This window comes from Anolis carolinensis, chromosome 4 (assembly GCF_035594765.1).
Source record: "Anolis carolinensis isolate JA03-04 chromosome 4, rAnoCar3.1.pri, whole genome shotgun sequence".
NCBI classification, from domain to species: Eukaryota; Metazoa; Chordata; class Lepidosauria; order Squamata; family Dactyloidae; genus Anolis; species Anolis carolinensis.
Genome location: NC_085844.1, coordinates 101,014,787 through 101,031,172, shown reverse-complemented (window position 1 = coordinate 101,031,172; position 16,386 = coordinate 101,014,787). Strand labels below are relative to the sequence as shown.

At 44.1% G+C, this 16,386-nt stretch overlaps 1 protein-coding gene across 1 annotated transcript in view; it reads left to right on the top strand.

The window, feature by feature from the left end:
* The first annotated feature begins 2,980 nt into the window (after positions 1-2,980).
* Positions 2,981-16,386, top strand: part of LOC134298625 (uncharacterized) — an 87,913-nt gene continuing 74,507 nt past the window's right edge. Inside the window, exon 1 of the mRNA XM_062979397.1 lies at positions 2,981-3,721. The gene's annotated coding sequence lies outside the window, so the exon portion shown is untranslated. The remainder of the gene's footprint in view (positions 3,722-16,386) is intronic.

Here is a 16,386-nt window from a genome sequence, read left to right as displayed (position 1 = left end):
ATCTTTAATCATGGTGCAGGACTGCAAGGCCCAATTTTCATTCTGCTATGCTATAACTGCAGTTTAGATCTACTCTACTCTATGAACTTCAAAACTCTTTGACCTTCAGAACTACTCAGTAAATTTCAAAGCTATTTGACCATTGAGAGATGGATCATACTGTTGACCGCCTATAGTTTTATGCCACACGGTGGAGGGGTCATTCTATCTTATAATGTGAGGCACTAGCATTGGACTGAAAAGAGAAGCATTGGTTGGAGATGTGAGGCTGAACATTTCCCAGAAGGGAGGTGAGAGAAGAGCTTCTTAGGGGCTGGAAACTTGGAAGGCATTATGGCTACAAAAAAATATTTATTTTTAATAAGAATTTAAATTGCAAAAGGCTGTGTATTTTTGGATGAAATTTTAGAGATAGAAAGTGACAAGTACATCCATTTATTTAAGCTGGGGGCTTTAAGTATTAAATATTTGAGAGTCTACCTTTGAATTTCTGTGTGTTCTGTCTTGCTGGTGCTGAATAGAGAGCAGAGCCGGCCCTAGGTATTTTTCAAGTGTAGGCAAACAGAATTCCCCCCCCCCCCAAACCAATCACTGAAAATAAAAGTGTTGGATAATAAGGAGGGATTAAGGAAAAGCCTATTAAACATCAAATTATATTAAGATTTTACAAATTAAGCACCAAAACATCATGTTTTACAACAAATCAACAGAAAAAGCAGTCCCAACTGCGCCCCCGTATGTTTTGTGCCCGAAGCAACCACATAATTTGCCTCATTATTGGACTGGCTCTGATAGAGAAGGAAAGAATATTGAAAAACATGGGCGTCATCCACACTAGCAAAATAATCAGTACTCACTTCTATTTTGGTGCTGTAGGAACTTACAGTGTACAACTGATTTAACACTGAAATAACTTTTTAAGGTTTTAATGACATTTTTTAAACCTTACTTCTTTCTCTGCAGGTCCTTAGGATAAATGAATGTCCACCTGAGGGGTGGGGAGCACAAGTAGATTTGTGGTTGACAAGCCTCATCTGTCAAGCATCACCATTTTTAAATGTTCTGTGCTACTTGGAGAAGTTTAACATTTTTTAAATTTTATTATTAGTGAATACTGAGGACACCATCTGCTCCTCAACTGAGCCTAGCCATGAGATCAGTGTTGAGGAGAGTAGGAAATGAACCTCATCACATTGATGAGGGGCAGCAGGTGATTCGCCTGCTTCCATGGTGAATCCACAGGACAGTAGGGCAATCTTGACACTCTGCCTCTCCCACAGAAACACTTCCTCATCACATATGGGGAAGCATGTGGCTTCCTCCCACACTGGCCCTACAACGCTTCCAGTCATCCATGTAATGAAGTCATAAGGCTACCACCAGTTTTTAAAAACTGAAATTTTCTTTCTCTTAGGGACCACCAACACTGCCTTCTTAGCCAAGTACATCCCCAGAACCTCCCTACTGGCAAAGTTCTAGGTGCCCAATCATGTGATCAATAGTGAGGTGATAGCCCAATGGATCCCACTGCCATTGAGCCCATGGCTGGGCTAGGCTTGGCTGTGATGTGTTGTGTTGCCTGGAAGAGAAAGGGTAAAGTGCTGATTTGACTTTGGGTAGGGGAAGTGTTTGACTATCAATACAATTTCAGAGTGGTATAATGTGTAGATATGGGGCTAATGAAGTGAATCTGGGGAAGCTCTAGGACAAAATACTCTGATTTGCCACTGAATTTGTTTGGTGGTGTAGGCAATCCCTTGGGAAAAATATTTGTGAAGGGTTTTTTCAAGTACCCAGAAACCTCAATAAAGATGATCCTCCTCAAGCCCCTTTCACATTTTGCCCCAGTTATTGAAGAGACATAGGATTATATTCCCACACACCTCCTCTGGAGATTTTTAAACAGAGGCTGGATGGCCATCTGTCAGCAGTGCTTTGATTGTGCACTTCTGCATGGTAGAATGAGGTTGGACTGCTTGAACTTTGTGGTCTCTTCCAACTCTATGATTTTATAACTCTGTGATTACCATTCACCTGTAGGAGCTTGTGTAGTGTAGTGCTTTGAGTGTTGAACTGCAACTCTGGGAGAGCAGGACTTGAATCCTTGCTCAACTATGTAAACCAACTGGGTGATCTTGGGCAAGTCAGTCTCCTTCAACCTAAAAAAAAAGTCAGGCCCACTCTGAACAAACCTTGCTAAGAAAATCTTATGATAAATTTAGCTCAGGGCCATGGCAACTCCAAAATGACTTGAACAAAAACAACAAAACAACAATGTTCACCTTCATATTGCTAAGCACATATCGTACTCATAAAATAATCTTTGGGGCACTTTTCTTATTTAATATCAACTTGCAACCATCTGTGCTTTTTCTTTCAATTACTAGCATAATTAAGTTGGCTGGGAATAAATAATGAACCATTTTAAATTGGCAAAGATGTTTTCAGGTTTTTAAGAGGGTTTTTTAAATAGAAAAATATGATTTGAAGTCATGTTCCCAATATCTGTACAGAATTGTCTTAGCATTCACTTCAATGACAGGAAGAAACTTGGAGTTTGTTCAAAGGTAAACAAAAAAGTTCCATATTTCTAACAGTGCACATCTACTAGATATGTACAAAATTGGCTCAGCGGTCCCTTTGAGGGATGGAAAGATACTTGGTGTTTTGTTGCAAAGGTGAACAAGAGAGTCCCACATTTCTGACAGTGTGCCCATCAATGCTTGCTTGGATGTAAACCGCATTGAGCTCAAAGGGACTTATTCTCATGAAATTGGGAACAGGACTGCAGCATGAACAGATCTGAAAAATGTATCAAATGTCACAAAATAGGCAACATTGATCATTCTTTATTCAAAAGGAGAGTCAATGTTAGATGGTAACAAATCAACACAGTTTGAAATCTTCCACCCCTCCAGGTATTTTAAGGTTGGATTTTATATCCACAAGGAAGGTGAAAACTAAAAGAAACTAAATGAATATAAAGTTTACTTTTGTTATAATCCCAAAGGCCTACAGGCAGAAGGAACAATCAGAGGAAGAACATGTTATAAAACATGTAGATAAAGTACTGGGGGAGGAGGGGGGGAGAGAGAGGTGGCCTCTTCTGGCGTGCCAGAGTGGGTGAAATGTAGACTTAAAATGCTGATGAATGACAACTCCTAGTGTTCATTAACACTGGTTGTCCTAGCTAGGGCTGCTGGGAATTGTAGTCCAAGAACATGTAGAGTTCTGGACTTTTTCACTACTTGTATCATATACGAGGGCTATCCAGAAAATCTGTTACGTTTTGGAATTAAAAATTAACTAAGTATAGGATAAAATATTTATTATATGCAGTTAAAAGCCATACTGCAATAGTACCTTTAAACACAGTCCTCATTCAAAATTAGGCCCTTTTCAGAATTATTAATGAGTTTACAAACTTCCTACCCTCTGCATTTTCCCGCCATGTAATGAAAGTCAGCCAGCTGAAGAATGACTGCAGGAGGGAGGAGCAAGCAAAACACCCGCTCTCTCTTCTTTCGCAAGCTCTGGAAAGCAGCCGGGAGGAGAGCGGCGTAGCCTCTGTTGAAAAGCAGACCCAAAGCCCTGGCTGACTCTGGCTGCTTCTCATTGGAAGGAGAGGTAAGCCCGTGTGTGGAGGAGAGCGGCGTAGCCTCCGTTGAAAAGCAGCCCCGAAGCCCTGGCTGACTCTGGCTGCTTCTCATTGGAAGGAGAGGTAAACTCACACCTTTTCTTTGAGCTGACAGGAAAGGAAAGGCTCAATGTTTTGATTCTTGAGATCTTTTAATTTTAATATTTTAATATTTGTCTTTTTGAACTGCTCTAATTCTGGCAAAAATTGGATAATCATAATCACAATAATTCTGACAATAAAGCTTTAGCTCAGGGATGCGTTCTATGGATAAAATATACTTTGTTAGTAATACCTTTCACACATATAATCACAGACACAAACGCATTTGCTATCAGGGATTTGTATGTTTGTATAAAAATATGACTATATTTTGGTTGACAAATTGCATGTTGCAAATTGCAAAGTTGCTCAGATACGCCATGAGTTGGACTCCAGCTTAATTGTAGTTCCAGCGGAGGTAACCGAGGCACCTGTCTGTCCGATTTTGTGGGATTCTTTCCGGCTTGTTCTTCCGGATGACGTGGAGGGGATTCTTGGGTCTGTGAGGGCGACCACTTGTGCTCTGGATCCTTGTCCCTCTTGGCTGGTTAAGCAGGCCAAAGAGGGGTTGTTGGATTGGTTTGTGGCTATAATAAATGCCTCCCTGGGTCAGGGGTCATTTCCATCTTGTTTTAAGCAAGCGGTGGTAAAACCGTTACTAAAAAAGACCTCGCTAGACCCATCTGTATGTAACAACTACAGACCAATTTCCAACCTCCCGTTTTTGGGCAAGGTTCTGGAGCGGGTGGTGGCCACGCAGCTCCAGGAGTTCCTCGATGACACTGATTTTCTGGACCGCTCGCAGTCTGGCTTCAGGCCTGGGCACAGCACTGAGACGGCTTTGGTCGCCTTGGTGGATGACCTCCGCAGGGAACTGGACAGGGGGAGTGTGACCCTGCTGGTTCTCCTGGACATCTCTGCGGCTTTCGATACCATCGACCATGGTATCCTTCTGGGGAGGCTCTCCGGGATGGGACTCGGTGGCACTGTTTTGCAGTGGCTCCAGTCCTTCCTGGAGGGCCGTTCCCAGATGGTGAAGCTGGGGGACACCTGCTCGGACCCCTGGCCTTTGACCTGTGGGGTCCCGCAAGGGTCTATTTTATCCCCCATGCTTTTTAACATCTACATGAAACCGCTGGGAGAGGTCATCCGGAGTTTTGGAGGGTGTTGCCATCTCTACGCAGATGACACACAAATCCACTACTCGTTCCCACCTGACTCCAAGGAAGCCCCTCGGGTGCTGAACCAGTGCCTGGCCGCTGTGGCGGACTGGATGAGGAGGAACAAGCTGAGGATCAATCCTGACAAGACAGAGGCCCTCCTGGTCAGTCGCTCGTCGGATCGGGGTATTGGGTGGCAACCTGTGCTGGACGGGGTTGCACTCCCCCTGAAATCACAGGTCCGCAGTTTGGGGGTCCTCCTGGATTCAGCGCTGACGCTTGAAGCGGAGGTGTCGGCGGTGGCCGGGAGGGCTTTTGCACAACTCAAACTTGTGCGCCAACTGCGACCATACCTCGTGAAGTCTGACTTGACCACGGTGGTGCATGCATTAGTTACCTCTAGACTGGACTACTGTAATGCGCTCTACGTGGGGCTTCCCTTGAAGACGGCCCGGAAGTTACAGCTGGTCCAACGTTCGGCAGCCAGACTAATAACGGGGGCGAGTTACAGGGAGAGATCTACTCCCCTGTTTAAGGAGCTCCACTGGCTGCCGTTCATCTTCCGGTCCCAATTCAAGGTGCAGACCATCATTTATAAAGCCCTAAACGGTTTGGGACCCGCCTACCTTCGTGACCGTATCTCCTATCATAAACCTGCCCGACCTCTCCGATCATCGGGGGAGGCCCTCCTGTCGCCACTACCTATATCTCAGGCTCGCCTTGTAGGAACAAGGGAGAGGGCCTTCTCTGCGGTGGCCCCTCGCTTGTGGAACTCGCTGCCCATTGAAATCAGGCAAGCCCCCACCCTTTTAGCCTTCAGGAAAGATTTAAAAACATGGCTCTTCCGGTGTGCTTTCGGAGAGTAAATGTTCTATGCTACTCCCCCCCGATATTTATCCTCTAGACTGGTTCACTATCTGATGTCCCGTCCCTCGAGGTTTTATTCTGATCCCTTTCTCACCCAGAGTTTTAATTTTTAATCTAGTTTTTAAATGTAGTATTCATGCGGCCCGCTCGTGTTATATTGCTGTTTTGATCTTATGTTGTACTGTTTATTTTATGTAATGTATTATTTAATTGTATTATGTTATGGTTTATTGTATTGTCTTGGGCATGGCCCCATGTAAGCCGCCCCGAGTCCCCGTTGGGGAGATGGTGGCGGGGTATAAATAAAGTTTTATTATTATTATTATTATTCGTCAGGCCACACCTGGAATACTGTGTCCAGTTCTGGTCACCACAGTTGAAGGGCGATGTTGACAAGCTGGAAGCATCCAGAGGAGGGCAACTAAAATGATCAAGGGTCTGGAGAACAAACCCTATGAGGAGCGGCTTAAAGAACTGGGCATGTTTAGCCTGCAGAAGAGAAGGCTGAGAGACATGATAGCCATATACAAATATGTGAGGGGAAGTCATAGGGAGGAGGGAGCAAGCTTGTTTTCTGCTGCCCTGCAGTCTAGGACGCAGAACAATGACTTCAAACTACAGGAAAGGAGATTCCACCTGAACATGAGGAAGAACTTTCTCACTGTGAGAGCTGTTCGGCAGTGGAACTCTCTGTGGTGGAGGCTCCTTCTTTGGAGGCTTTTAAGCAGAGGCTGGATGGCCATCTGTTGGGTGTGCTTTAAATGAGATTTTCCTGCTTCTTAGCAGGGGGTTGGACTGGATGGCCCGTGAGGTCTCTTCCAACTCTACGATTCTATGATTCTATGATTATTAGTTTTAATAACAAACTACACTCATTTAAAACCAGTGGTTGCCCTACATCTTTTTTTTTAACATTATTTATGCTTTTATTAATACATTAAAAGTAGGGGAACAATTTGTGCAAGATAGACAAAGTATGAAAGAAGAAAGTCAGAGAAATATTCCAGGAGAAAAAAAATTAAAAAGGGAAAGAACCCACAACATCCCCCAACAAAACGACTTTTGTAGCATCTTCCAGCTCTTCTGCTTAGCAGGTCCAATTTTCTTCGTATCTGTTCCTTTTCCAGCATTGGTGATTATACTTCTGCTGGCCTTGGGTTGTTGTTTTCTCCTGTTCTATAATGTTCTAATAATAATTTTGTTTATTTATTTTTTAAAAATTCTTTATTTTTTCTAGATATCGTTCCATTTTTCTCCAATCTGTCCTTTGCCTTTTTGTGTTGTTCTGTGATACTATTTGTGTCAAAATGTCCATATTTTTTTTATCTAAAGCTCTCAAGTACCATTTTTCCAAGGCAGGAGTTTCACGAGTTTTCCATAGTTGTGCTAGGCAAATCCTGGCGGCAGTTACCAAGTATACGAACAGCTTGTTCGTATTGATGTCCATTTGGAAATCTGTAATTCCTAAGAGGAAATACTCTGGTTTTAGCTCGAACTTTTTTGCAGTATTTTCTCCATCTCTTTATGGATTTCCCGCCAGTACTTTTTTACTTTTTTACATCCCCACCACATATGTATGAAATCTCCTTTGTGTTTCTCACATTTCCAGCATTTGCCGTTACCTTTTCCTTTGCTAAATCTACTCAATCTCTCTGGAGTAAGACACCACCAAAAGAACATCTTATACCAGTTTTCCTTCATCTCGGCAACATATGTATATTTTTGTTTTTTCCTCCAATTCTCTTCCCATTCTGTCATATTTATCGTATGTCCTACATCCCGAGCCCATTTTATCATTACCTCCTTAACATGTACTTCATCTGTCTCCCATGCTAGCAATTGCTGGTATAATATTTTTATTAGTTTAGTTTCTGTTTTTAATATTTTGTCCCAGCATGTGTCCTTAAATTCGAATCCTATCTTTATATCTTCTATGAAACTTTTTTTCAGTTGCCAGTAATTCAACCATGTCATAAACGGTTCTATTCGTTGAATTTCTTTGTACGTTTTTAGGCTTATTTCTTGATTGTCCATTTTCAATATTTGTCTATAGGTTACCCATCTTTCTCTTGGAATTTCTCTCATGTGCTCTGCCTCCATTGGTGAGAGCCATAGCGGTACCTTTGTATAAAATTTATTCTTATATTTTTCCCACGTTCCTATGTAATGGTTTTTAAAATTCCTCTCCTTACTGCTTTTCCCTTTCCAGAGGTAGCTGTGCCAACCGTTTCTAAGATCGCATCCCTCCAAAGCCAGCATTTTCCTCTTTTTTAGTGTGGCCCTGTCCTTCACCCAACTTAAGGCCGCTGCATCGTAGTATAGTTGCAGGTCTGGCAGGCCTAACCCTCCTCTTCTGGTGTCGTCCTTAAGACATTTAAAACCTATTCTTGCCTTCTTATTTGCCCAGATGAACTTCCTTATTGTTTATGCCAGCCTGCTATTGTTATTTTAGTTCTCAATATTGGCAAATTTTGAAATAGGAATAGAGCTTCTGGCAGGATCTTCATTTTTACCACAGCAATTTTCCCCAATAATGAAAGTTGGAGTGACCCCCATCTTTTCATTCTTTCTTTTATTTCCTTCCATTTTTTGTCATAGTTATTTCTTTGGAGTTGGACATTGCACATCATTATCTCTATCCCCAAATATCTAATTTTTTTCACTACTTCTATTCCAGTTTTCTTCTGTAGTTCCTCTTTTTCCTTGTTTAACATATTTTTAGTTAAGATTTTTGTTTTTTCTCTATCTTCAGTCCCGCTACTTCTCTGAATTTCTCAATTGTTCTCCACCATTTGTCAATTTGGTTTTGTGGATCTTCTATTAGGCATACTATATCATTCGTGAATGCACGAGTCTTATAGCTGTGGTTTTTGGTTCTGCGTCCTTTAAATCTGTATTTTTCCTGATAGTTTCTAATAAGACTTTCAGTGTCATGATAAATAATAAGGGGGAAAGGGGACATCCCTGCCTTGTCCCTTTTTTATTTTTATGCTGGTAGAAGTTTGGCCGTTTGTTATGATTTTGGCTGATTGTTGTGAATAAATCGCTTTTATGGCATTTATGAAATAGAATCCTGCATCCATTTCCCTCAAGATTTCTATTATACAAAACCAGTTGATGTTGTCAAACGCTTTCTCAGTGTCTAAGAATAGAAATTCTATTTCCTTTTGATTGTTCTTGTCATAATATTTGATTGCATTTAGGATATTTCTGATATTTTATTTCATATGTCCCCCAGGCAAAAAGCCAGTCTGAGCTTCTTCTATTCTATCTGCTAATACATCTTTTAATCTTGCTGCTACAATACCAGAGAATATTTTATAGTCAGAGTTTAATAGCAAAATTGACCTATAGTTTTTAACCTGGGTGCTATCTGTGTGTTCCTTAAGTAACATTACTATGTGTGCATTTTTCCATGATTCTGGTAGTTTCTTTTCTTCTAGGATTCTATTCATTACTTTCTGTAATGGTGTTAACAATATATCTTGGAATGTTTTGTAATATATCATTGTGATCCCATCTGGGCCAGGTGCTTTGTTTAATGGTAATCTCTTAATAGCACTGCTTATTTCTTCTAGTGAAATCTTTCTATTCAGGGTCTCTCTCTGTTCCTCCGTAATCTTTTTGATACCCTGATTGCCCAAATATTGTGTTACTTTTTCTTTAGGTATTCTGTCGTCCATGTATAATTTCTTGTAATATGTAGTAAATAGGTTTCCTATCCCCTTGTTGCTATAGTAGGTTTTGTCCCCCTCTTGAATTTTACTAATATGTTGTGCCTGTTTTCTTTTTGTTATCTTCCTCGCCAGCCACCTCCCAACCATATTTGCATTTTCGAAATAGTTCTGTCTTGCAAATTTAATCTTTCTCCCCAGCTCTTCCATCTGTAAAGTTTCTAATTGTTTCTTCATGATGTCTAGACTAAATTGTGTTTTCTTATCTTCAGGGGTTTCTTTAAGTATTGTTTCTAACCTTGCAATTTCTTTTTCTATCCTTGTCTGCTCTAATTTACTTATTCTATTTTTCATGGCATTTTGTTGTATTAGTTGTTCTCTTATATATGCCTTGCTAGCATCCCATATTATATCAATTGTTGTCTCTTCTTCTTTATTAAATTTGAAATATTCCTTCAACATCTCTCTGTATCTATCCTGGTCCTTAGGGTCTTTTAATAATTGGTCGTTAAGTCTCCATCTGTATCCTCTCTCTTCCCCTCCCTTTTTTTCTATTATCATTTCTAATGGCGCATGGTCTGAGTTGACTCTGGGTAAAATTTTAGATTTTCTCACCTTATTTGCTATCAACTTGGATCCCCAAATCATGTCTATTCGAGACCAAGAAAGGTGTCTTTGAGAGAGAAATGTGTAATCTCTTTCATCTCCATGCTGGTGTCTCCATATGTCCAGCAGTCCTAGGTCTTCCTTAAGTTGTAAAAAACTTTTTAGCAACTCACCTGCCCCTGTACATTTAGATACCCCTTGAGTTTTGGATTTGTCTAATGTTGCGTTTAGTACCCCATTAAAGTCACCCATCAGTATGAGATCATCGTATTCCTGTTCTAATATTTTATTGTATAATGTTTCCACAAATTTAATCTTGCTTCCATTTGGAGCGTACAAGTTACATATTAAATTTTTCCTATCCTCAATTTCCAGCATTATTCCTAGCATTCTTCCCTTTTGGTCCTTAAATACTGCCCTGGATGGAATCTTTTCATTAACGTATGTCACTACCCCCCCCCTTTTTTTTCTGTGCAGGATGCATAGTATGTTTCCCCCAGACTGTTTTGAACTAGGTGGGCCACATGTTTATGCATTATGTGCGTCTCTTGCAATGATATCACATCATAATTGCCCTTTTTAATTTGGTTCCATACTTTCTTTCTACATCTTGAGACACTGAACATTAAGTGATGTGTGAAGAATTACCTTCTTTTGTTTCTGTGGAGCTTAATGCCAATAACTTTTATGGGAGATAACTCTAGACGCCTACTATCAAAGTTGTCTTATCTTCAGCCCTTCCCACAAGATCTTTAATTCAAAATTTGACATGTCTGCTGTTGTTTCTGGAATCCCAGAAGAAGCATTTCTCTTTCCAACCAATTTTTTTCAGAAAGGTGGTTATAAATTGAACAATAGAACAATATCAGATAACAAGCAGAGGGTTTTTAAAAAACTTATCACCATGAAATATGAATAAATATATGGCTAGACAATACAAATTCAGCCATATTTTGTGATGACTCATGGGCCTTGTAGTCCTGTTCCTAGTACTATTGTGGCAGACGAAGAGGAAAACATGGGATTTTCGCCGGTTCAGCAAGAGCCGGAGTCTCTTCACCTGCAGGATGTTGATGTTTGCCCTCAAGAATTCAGCCAAACAGGCCTTGGGCAGAACTCCCCCCCGTTTTCCAGGAGGGAAAATTATTCTAAAGATAGGGGAGTCAGGGAGGCTAATCGCAGAAGCCTGAGAATCACTGCCAAACAAATGGCTGATTAGGTCTGCTTCCCTTGGGAAATTCTAAGGAGTCATGCATCTGGACAGAGTTGGGTTTCGCTTCTCGTTCTCTAGGGAAAACGAGACCCAATATAGGTGTTTGGCGCGAGGATTTCCTTGCAGAGTCAATTGATCAGCTTGAGGAGAGAGATCGTGTGTGGACTTCGTATTCCCAGTTCCTTGCTTCCCGGATCAAGCTTCAAGCCTTGCCTTGTCTCACGGTTTTACCACGGACTCTGGTTCATGCTTCATGTTCGTCTTGCCTCCAGTCACGGATCTAGCCAAGAATCAAGTTTATTTCCAGCCTTGTTGTCAAGCTTCATTGGACTTTAAAGACCCTGCTATTTCCCCACACTATTGCTTGGCAAAGTGTGTGTTTCGGTCAAGTGGATTAAAACTTTGAACTCTAATATCATTTATTGGACAATACATTTCTGGACTATATTTGACCTCATCTGAAAGGTCTGCTTCTGAACTATATTCTTCACTTGTTTTTATTGATTTTATATATTTCTTTAATAAAGATATTAGATAGAGACTGGCCTCTGTGTAAGGTTATTGGTGCTCTGCAGCCAGGGTCCTGACAGTTTGACTCCGCCACCCTAAGCACCAATTAACCTAAGGCCAGAATGTCTACAGGAACCGGAGCGGAAGCTCAACCACCCAGTTACACCATTTCCCAGGAAGAATTCAATAGGATCCGAGACACACTCCGTACGCAGGAGGGAGAAATACGGGGCTTGAAGGAACGCGGAGCCCGTCTCCCTGCCCTAGCGCTACCAACCAAGTTTTCTGGAGAAGCCTCCAAGGTTCATGTTTTCTGTCGCCAGTGCCAGGCGTAATTAGAAGCCCGCCAAGCCGAGTTTCCCCAAGAAGATGTCAAAGTGGCGTGGATCTACAGTCTCCTAGATGGACCTGCGGCCACTTGGGCGACGGCGCTATATGATGCGGGTTCCACGCATCTAAGCACCGTGCAAAATTTCTTGAACCACCTTAGAAAGACCTGGGGGATCGAGGACGACGAGGAGGCGGCCGGCCATAAACTCCGGCGTCTCTTCCAAGGGGACAGGCCGTTGTCCCGGTACATAGCCGAGTTCCGGGTGCTGGCTCAGAGCACCGGCTGGAACGATATAGCCCTCAGAGGACAGTTTCGCGAGGGCCTCAACATCGAGATGCAGGAAGAAATCTCTAAGGTGGATCCCCCAGGGACTCTTGAGAGACTCATCAACCAGTGTTTACGAGCCGAAGCCCTGCTTGCCAACAAAAAACAGTGGCTCCGAGGCCAGAGTGGAAGAGCCGGAGTGAAACCTCCCGCTTCTGCCAGTGTTCAGCCACGTCCAGTATGGAGATCCCCACTGCCAGCCCCAAACCCCATGGGAAGCGAGGAGGAGCCGATGCAGTTGGGCAATGTGCGCCCCAGACTAGATGTTGCCGAAAAGGCCCGCCGCCAACGTTTGAATCTGTGTTGGTACTACGGGAATGGGGGCCACTTCGCCAGAGAATGTACAGCCAAAAAGAAGCCCGCCGCCCGCCTGGCGGCGGCGTCCTCCGCGGAGGTGGAGGCGGCCGAGGCAGCTGGAGCAAAGCCGGCGGGGGAAGCCAGCGACCGGGCGTAGAGAGGCTCGCCAACCCGGTCAAAAACCCCACTCAAGAGCCGCAAACCAGGGTCCTATTTCTCCTGGTGGTCACGCTGTGGTCAGTGAAAAAAGGACCTGTCATGATCCATGCCATGATAGACTCAGGGGCAACAAACAATTTCATCGATAGAGAGTATGCCGACTCTCTGGGATTACAATATCGTGATTTCAAGAATACCCGGGTGGTGCAGGCCATAGATGGCTGTCCCCTAAAGACAGGTCCAGTAAGCCAATGAACTGAACCCACCAGAATGTGGATAAGGGAACACATGGAAGAAATTTCTTTCTTCGTTACCGAGGTTCCCCACTTCCCTGTGATTTTGGGAATTCCATGGCTGACACTCCACGACCCAAACATCTCCTGGTCCAACAGAGAACTGCAGTTCGCCTCAAGATATTGCCAGAACCATTGTCTAGTAGCCAAGGTCTGCCATGCCACAGACGCTGAGCCCATCATCACCTTGCCCAAGAAATATTCGGACTTTTGGGATGTTTTCAATGAAAAGGAAGCCGAGAAACTACCCCCACATAGACCCTACGACTGTGCCATTGACTTGGTGGAGGGGGCCCCAATTCCGCGAGGACACCTCTACTCCCTGACTGAACCAGAGCAAGAAGCTCTCAGGGAGTTCATAGAGTCAAACCTCCGCAAGGGGTTCATCAGACCCTCTCAATCCCCAGCAGCTTCCCCAGTGATGTTTGTGAAGAAGAAGTCAGGGGACCTACGCTTGGTTGTGGACTATAGAGCATTGAACAATATCACGAAGCGGAATCGCTACCCCCTGCCTTTGATCTCGGACCTATTAGACCGGCTCCGAGGGGCCAAGGTTTACACCAAGCTGGATCTCCGGGGGGCTTACAATCTAGTTCGCATAAGAGAAGGGGACGGATGGAAAACCGCCTTCCAGACCAAATTCGGATTATTTGAGTCCCTAGTCATGAATTACGGATTATCCGGAGCTCCCGCAACATTCCAGCATTTTGTCAACGATATCTTCCAGGATTATCTAGATCGGTTCTTGATCATATATTTGGATGATTTTTTGGTGTATTCTAGATCACAATCGGAACACGAGCAACACGTCAGAATGGTGCTACAACGATTGCGGGATCATGGACTATATGCCAAGTTAGAGAAATACGCCTTTGATCTGCAAGAGGTAGACTTCCTGGGATACCGCGTCTCGCCACTAGGGCTCTCCATGGACCCAGCAAAGGTTTCAGCAGTATTGGAATGGCGGGCGCCAACCAACAAGAAGGAAGTACAGCGCTTCTTGGGGTTTGCAAACTACTACCGGAAATTCATCCCAGACTTCGCTCGCTGGTCTGACCCAATCACCAGCTGCATCCGTGGGAAACAGCCTTTCCGCTGGACAGAGCAAGCAGAGAAAGAGTTCCACCAGCTAAAGCAGTTATTCACGACCCAGCCAATTCTACAGCACCCAGATCCTAAAACCCCTTTTGTTGTGCAGGCTGACGCCTCTGATGTGGCAATTGGGGCTGTACTCATGCAACCAGTGGGAGAACATCTTCATCCTTGTGCCTATTACTCCCGTCAACTAACAGCCCCAGAGAGAAATTACACTATTTGGGAGAAAGAACTTTTGGCCATAAAGGCAGCTTTTGAAAATTGGAGACATTGGTTCGAAGGGGCCAAATTTCCCATTGAAGTTCATACTGATCATCGAAATTTAGAGCACCTAAGGACCGCACGAAAGTTAAATCAAAGGCAGCAGCGCTGGGCTTTGTTCTTTGTACGTTTTGACTTCCAGATCCATTATGTGACCCCGGCTCAGACCAAGCAAGCAGATGCTCTATCACGGAAACCAGAGTATGCTGCAGGACGCAGAGAGACCTCAGAATCTCGATTGCTGCAACCCGAAAACTTTGCCACGCTCACAGTGGGAAACACCAAATCCACTCCAATTGAACCAACTCCCTCTAACCCAGAATCCCTTTGCACTCAAGAAATTAGAGCCAGTCAACAGACAGATGCCTGGGCTCAAGAACAGATTCGCCAAGGACTACGTTTCCCATTCTCACTTAAAGATGGACTACTATGCTACAGGAATCATGTTTACATTCCTCCAGGTCCCGGCAGAGAAAAAGCACTTCATCTGTGTCACAGCAAGCCAGCAGGACATTTTGGATTATTTAAAACCATGCACTTGATCCTACGAAATTTCTGGTGGCCCAAGATCCGCAAGGATGTGGAGAAATATGTCAATACCTGTCCTGTATGTCAGCATTCCAAGACACGAAGGGAGAAGCCGTCAGGGCTACTACATCCCCTTCCCACTCCTTCTTGCCCATGGGAGATAATTTCCGCGGATTTTATCACTGACTTACCACCCTCCCTTGGATTCACCACGATTCTAGTAGTGGTGGACCTTTTTACCAAGTTGGCCCATTTCATCCCCTGCGATGGCCTTCCCACGGCCAAAGAGACTGCAGATTTATTCCTTCAACATATCTTCCGACTACATGGATTGCCCAAGAGTTTAGTCACTGATCGTGGATCTCAATTCACCTCTCGTTTCTGGAAAGCACTACAAAAACTATTGGGCATAGACTCTCGTTTATCTTCAGCTCACCATCCCCAAATGGATGGGCAAACTGAGCGCACCAATGCCACTTTGGAACAATACCTTCGCTGTTATGTAAACTACCAACAGGACAATTGGACTTCCCTATTACCTCTGTCAGAGTTTGCATACAACAATGGTGTCCAGGCTTCAACTAAAGAAACCCCGTTCTTTGCAAACTACGGTTTCCATCCACGTTTCTTTCCTTCTGTCATTGAAACCTCAGAAGTCCCTGCAGCGGAGGACTGGCTGCAGGAACTCACAGCAGTACAAGAACTCTTACACCAGCAACTGCATCAAGTCAAAGAGGACTACAAACGCCACGCTGACAGCCATCGCCAGCCGGGCCCCGAGATCAAGGTAGGAGATCGGGTTCTGTTGTCCACTCGCTTTTTGCCCTCCCACCGTCCCTGCCGGAAGTTTGATGCCCGTTTCATTGGTCCCTATCCAGTGGTGGCGCAACTTAACCCCGTGACTTTCAAACTCCAACTTCCGCGCTCCATGCGCATTCATCCGGTGTTCCACCGTTCCCTGCTCCTTCCGGCGGATGGTGTCCACCCCGACGCGAGCCGGCCGGCCCCCGCCCCTGTTCTAGTGGACGGAGAGGAGGAGTTCGAGGTTCAGGACATTTTGGATTCTCGCTTCCATTGCCGCCGCCTTCAGTATATCATTGACTGGGTGGGTTTTGGCCCCGAAGAACGCTCCTGGGAAGATGCTCCCACAGTCCATACCCCCGACTTAGTCCGCCGCTTCCATCAGGCCTACCCTACCAAGCCGCGGCCCCGCGACTCGAGGAGAGGGGCCCTGTTTGAGGGGGGCCTTGAGAGCGGGGATAGTGTGATGACTCATGGGCCTTGTAGTCCTGTTCCTAGTACTATTGTGGCAGACGAAGAGGAAAACATGGGATTTTCGCCGGTTCAGCAAAAGCCGGAGTCTCTTCACCTGCAGGATGTTGATGTTTG